Source organism: Callospermophilus lateralis, chromosome 12 (assembly GCF_048772815.1).
Source record: "Callospermophilus lateralis isolate mCalLat2 chromosome 12, mCalLat2.hap1, whole genome shotgun sequence".
Taxonomy (NCBI): Eukaryota; Metazoa; Chordata; class Mammalia; order Rodentia; family Sciuridae; genus Callospermophilus; species Callospermophilus lateralis.
The window spans coordinates 58,801,216-58,807,355 of record NC_135316.1 but is presented as its reverse complement, the minus strand read 5'-3'; the positions used below and the strand labels follow the sequence as shown (position 1 = coordinate 58,807,355).

General features: G+C 40.3%; 1 pseudogene; it reads right to left on the bottom strand.

The window, feature by feature from the left end:
• Positions 1 to 4,872: 4,872 nt before the first annotated feature.
• LOC143411401 (aldehyde dehydrogenase, mitochondrial pseudogene) lies at positions 4,873 to 5,850 on the bottom strand (annotated as a pseudogene).
• Between the last annotated feature and the right edge of the window lie 290 nt (positions 5,851 to 6,140).

The following is a 6,140-nucleotide window of genomic DNA, read 5'->3' as shown; positions in this document are numbered from 1 at the left end:
ATCGAAAGGGAAAAAATGTGATGGAGGTAAGCCAGTTTGAGAGCCATTCAGGAGGTAAAATGAACAGGACTTGGTGTTTTTCTCAAGCAGTATCTTCTTTAATCCCCTTAATACAGCCCCATTTGTCTTCAAAATTCCAATCCCAAGAAAGCTGTGCAGGGCCTGCATGACTTCACTTGACTTACATCTCCAGTTTCCTGTCTTAGACATTATTGAGCTGGTCTGACCTTCTTTCAATGCATGATAGCCCATTTCCAATTACTACTGGGCCCTTCTTATCAATTTTCCCCCCTCCAACTGAAACGCTCTTTGCCCCACCCCGCAATAAGCTGGAGGAGTTTTTGTTTGTTCCTCTGCTCTTGATTTAGATGGTTGTTTTTTTTTTTTTTTTTTTTTTTTTTTTTTTTTTTTTTTTTTGGTGAATGTCACCTTTTGGACTACCAAGGCAGAAAATTTTCTATGGTCTCCCTCAGTACTTGATGGTTAATGATAGGATTTACCAATACTAAATGTCAGTTTACTGGAGTCCTTCTCCTATTAAACTGCATAGAACTTGAGGCAGGGTCCATGCCTTATTAACTATTTTATGCCCAGCCTTGGTACAATTTGCTGAATGAACAAATGCTTCTGTATTTAGCATTTAATGTCTTTTTAAAAAAAATTTCCAATGGAGGGTTGTCTCCTTTGGTTGATATCTCATTACTTGTTTTATATTTTCTGTTCTCCTTCCCTCTTGTCCCTATACCTCCTCCCCTCTTCCTTCCTTTCTTCTCTTCATTCTTTCTCAAGCATTTGAAATCCCATGGTATAGCAGCATTTTGCTTCCTCCTATTTCTTTCACCTTCAGTTAGATTTCTCCATCTACTATTGTCTTTCTAAAATTTTGCCATGGATGTGGCTAATTTTCTGATCTGTGTCTAGCTTTACAACGAATATAGTGAACAGAGTCTTTGTGTGGAATCAGAGATATGGTGTACTTGATCCATAATAATGCACGTCTTTCTTAAACCACCTGGACAAATGTCCACTGACTTCCTTTTAGAGGATTATATTTATGAGGAAGAGAATACCAAGGTTTCTGCAGTACTTCACAGTGCATGGGTAGATGCTGTGTGGTGATCTCCAAACACAAATCATAGAGACTTATGTTACAATGATGTGCTAGTAAGTTGGCTGTCTGAAAAAGAAAAAAAAAAAGCCCTGATAAATAGCATATGCCAGTTTTCATAGTATATAAATACTTCTATCATGGTTGAGTTCAAGCTCTTAATGGTTTGAATGTGAGGTGTCCCCAAAAGCTCATGTGTGAGACAATGCAAGAAGGTTTGGAGGAGAAATGATTGAATTATAGCCTCAACCTAATCAGTGTATTAAACCCTGATGAGATTAACTGAGTGGTAACTGGAGGCGGGAGGAGTGTGGCTGGAGGAAGTGGTTCACTGGGAGCGTGGCTCTGGGGTATCTGGTCAGTGGAGTTTCTCTCTGCTTCCTATCATCATGTGACCTGGTTCCTTCTGCCACACTTTTCTGCTATGATGTTCAGTCTCACCCGGCCTTCCATGGACTAAGACCTCTGAAACTGTGGGTTCCAAAATAAACTTTTCCTCTTCTACAATTTTTCTGGTCAGGTCCTTTTAATCATAGCAGCAAAAGAAGCTGAATAAAACTATGATATTGCTGAATACAGAACTAGGATGTGATGAGCAGAGCTGGCTCTAGTGCTTTGTTACAAACTGACTCCAGTACTTCCTCACTATTTCAGGGCAGAGGTTTCCAAGAAAGGATCCTGGACTACTATTGTTAGTTTGCCCACCATCTTGATCTCCTTTGCTGAAATTTGCCCTGGCTACTGCAGAGTTGTCAGCTGGATTATTCTGATAGGGTAAGGGGTCCTTAATTCAAGGTGGACCAAACAAGGTACTTCCTAGAAAACTTGAATTTGCAATTGGTTTGACTTGTTTCACGAACAAATGAGACATAAACTAGCAGTTTGTACAGTGTTCATTGCCTCACATGCACTTAGAAAATCCTACCTGCATCAAGATAGAAGCGGCAGTCAGAGGTGAAGGGGAGAAAATATCAGGTTTCTACAGCTTTCAAGCTGTGTCACTATTCATGTTAAAACCAAGAGGGTCGGTGAGACTCCCTGACCCATTTGGGTTAAGTTAGTTGTTTGAAAGCCAAGATAGCACAAAGGATCTGGTTGAAAAACACAAACTATCTGACCTTTATTTCCTATATTCATGCTCCCAATCACCTATCCAGAAATTAACCTCAGAAATTAACTCTTCCACATAGATTTAAGAGACAGAATGGTTCTAAGAAGATCTCTTTTACAATAGCAACTTCCATTGGGCAAGAGCATCATTTCAGATCATCATTCCTGGAACTTGACTTCCCTCTGCCATGTCTCTGAGATTGAGGACAAGTACAGTAGGCAGATCCTGCCTCCATCTGTAAAATCAAGAGAGCAGGTCTCGGTTTACCTATTTTTAATTTTTATAATATTTAATGTAATGTAAATACTATGTAGGTAGTTGTTATACAGTATTGGTTAAGGAATAATGACAAGAAAAAAAAACTATGCTCACTACAGGTACAATTTTTCCCCCAGAATATTTTTTTTTTCTAAAAAATTTTACTGGTGCATAATGGTTGTACAGAATAGTGGGTTTCATTGTGGGATGTTAAACATGTACATAACATAATTTGATCAATTTCATTTCTCACTATCTCCTGTTGCCCTCCCCTTTACTCTACCCCTGATCCTCTTCCTCTACCCAACTGATCTCACTTCTTTTTTTCTTGAGATTCCTGTTTTTCTTTTTCTTTCTATCATATATATATATATATATATATATATATATCTTGACTTGATAATTTCATTTTTCTTTATGGTTGAAGAAAACCATATTGTATATATACAACGCATTTGCTTTACCAGTTAATCTACTGGTGGACACCTAGGTTGATTCCATAATGTAGGTATTGTGAATTGTGCTACTATAAATAGATGTGCATGCATTGCTACACTATGCTGGCTTTGTTTGGGGGTAAATACTGAGGAGTGGTAGAGCTGGGTCATATGGTCTTTCCATTCCTAGTCTTTTGAGGAACTTCCCTACTGCTTTCCAAAGTGGTTATACTAATGTATAACCCCATAAATATGTACAAGTGTTCCTTTTCCACATCCTCAGCAGCATTTATTTTTATTTACATTCTTGAGGACTGCCATTCTAACTTGAGAGAGATAAAATCTCAGTGTAATTTTGATTTTCACTTCCCTGACAGCTAAAGATGTTGAAAATTTTTTTCATATACTTGTTGGCCATTCATACTTTTGAGAAATGTGTTTAATTCACTTACCTTAATTCACTTGTCTGGGCTTATCTACTTCAATTGTTTTTGTTCATTTACAATTTCATTTGCACAAAATTTCCCCTACTGAAACCTTAAGTAAACTTGTGAAGTGGTCAGTTTGCTTCCAGTGTCCTTAGTAATGTCCTTCTTGCATTTTTCCCAGGCAATGGTCTTCCTGCTCTCCTCAAATCTTCCTGTGTTGCCAGCTGCAAAAAACAGCTCCCAGGCAAGCTTAGAACGTGTGAGTATACAACTAACTGCTAAGGCTAATGGCATTGCCTTTCTATCTGCATTTCTGTGGAGGACAACTGAAAGGCAAGGCCAGGAACTCTAATTGTGGAATTTCAAGCATCAGTCAAGATGTAGAGAACGTGGAATGTGATGTGGTAGTAATAGGAATGGTTTTCTGGAATCTTTAAAATTTAATGTAGGTGATTAACTCTTCTGGGGTCAAGAGAGCCTTTCTGAGGTCAAAGGTATGATTCCTTCTCCTTACTTAGGACTAGGTTGAGACAGAATGATATTTTTAGTTTTTGCTTTCAATTCACATTGATCATGCACTTGCATTACTAGTAGTAGCATTTGCTTTTGTTTTGTTTTTCAATAGCAAATATGAATGAACAAAAAAACCCAAAACATTTCTTAATGATACTTAACCAATGCTTTCTTGGCTTGAGATTTGATAAAGTTTTCCAATAGATTTCAAAGGTCTCCAACAGGAAGTGGCGTGTCAAAGTTACAACTCTAAGGAAGTAATTAATGGGGTGGTGTGCATGTAAATTTGGGTGGAAAACAAAACAAAACAAAACAAAAAGAAGACATTCCTGAGCTTTGTCATGAAATTTGTGAAGTCCTGTGCCTCAATGTGGAGGGCAAACAAAGCTGTACTAAGCACACTGGCCAAGGAGTTCTCACGGGCCTTAGGCTGCACATGGCATAAAACACATTCCTCAGAAGCCTCCTGGACCTGTGGCATTTCCCATGTATATATAGAATGTGGAAATCACCTTGATTCCCATTCTTACTGGCCTGAGCAATGTAATTACATATAATAGGCTTTTGTAATAAGCATCTTCATTTTGAATATGTTCACTGTAGCCCGTAGGTTTCATTGTGTGTAACCTAATTAAAGGAATATTGAATAAATTTTCAGTGAGTATATTAAGGGCAATTGCTAGTTGAATTCTTAAGTTTTAGGGAAAATAGAAAAGGAGATTTTATCGATTAGCAACTATGTAATATAAACTGTCTTTCATCTTTTCTTGCTTACTCTCTCTCTCTTTTTTGAGAGTTACTCATTTTTTAAATGTGTGTTAGTCCTGGATACAAAGAAGCAGGGTGTTAGCAGTTGGATTTTCTTCTCCAATAAAGGCAAGTTAAGAAGTGAACCAGAGACAGAAGATAAAACATGAATCTCTTTTTTTAAGCAATCTCCCTGGAAGCCAGCAGTACTGTTGCAGTTTAAAACAGGCTTTCTACACTGTGTTGCACCCCACCAGCCCACCCTCTTTATCATTTAGAATTCCAGGACTTGCTTGACTGGAGAGATTTTGTGGGAGGGATTTCTCCTTTGAGCCTTTCATGTGCAAAGATTGTTCTTGGAAATCTTGATGATCTTGGGGGACTCTCCGGTACTGGATGAGGAAGGAAAATGGATGGTTCTTTATGAATTCTTCTGAGGAACTTTGTGATGGTCCTCACTTCTGTGGATGCCTGCAGGCCGAACTCACCCAGTTCTTGACTACTGCCTGACATCTTGTAGCCCTATCGGGGACTGGTCCCTGAACACATCACAGCAGTTGACCCGCATGGTCAACTGAAGTGCTTGTCCGGATTTTTTGTGAACACAGCTGCAGCCAGCCCATACTTGGAATTGTTAGCTGTCCTGAAGACTCCTTATATGGTCTTGAACTTCAGGATTTGCATCACAGGCCCAGAGATCTCTTCCTTTTGCTATGGTCATGTCATCTTGCACATTTCCACACACAGTGGGCTGAATGAAATAGCTGAGTTCTACAGGGGCCCCACCACCACACAGCAGCTTCACCCCCTCTTGCTTCCCTAACTGGATGTAGCCAAGGATCTTCTTGAACTAAATTTCATCTACCTGTGGCCCCTTCTCCGTTGTCTGTCAAAAAGGTTCCCCACCACCCAAGACTTGGCCTGGATGACGCTGCTCTTCACAAACTCCGTGTCCTCCTGAAAGTTGGGGAGCAGGTGCAACAGCACTGGTCCTGGTTGAAGAACAGGGCAAAGTGGGCCTGTTCCACTGTTCAGTACACATCAGCGTCCGACATGCTGATGTTGGGGCTCTTTCCCTCCAGCTCCAGGGTCACTGTCTTGGGGTTGCTATTCCCCCCAAGCAACTTGGATTAGGTGGCTGACCTTCAACCAGGTGTAGAGCAGCTGGCCCCTGTCAGAGACGTCCTTGCCGCACCAAGACAAGCCCAGCTGGAAGGTGGCCCGGGAAACTTTTACTGCCTTGTCCATGTCTTCTTTGTCCCTTTCTGCTACCTGACAGATGACCTCTCTGGTGGATGGATTGACAGTGGGGAATGTTTTCTTGCTGATGGCGTGCCGCAGTCCGGCTGCAGCAAAATAATTGGCGGGTGACGAACAACTTGTGTAGATTGATACAGCAGGAGTGGGAGCCGTTTATTGTAGGACAGGCGGGGTATATATACATTCCACACAGCTTATCTTAATTAACATAAACTAGATACAGCAGTCAACCTATAAGGAATCTCCACACTTAATGGCTTGCTGGCATTACTTCACAA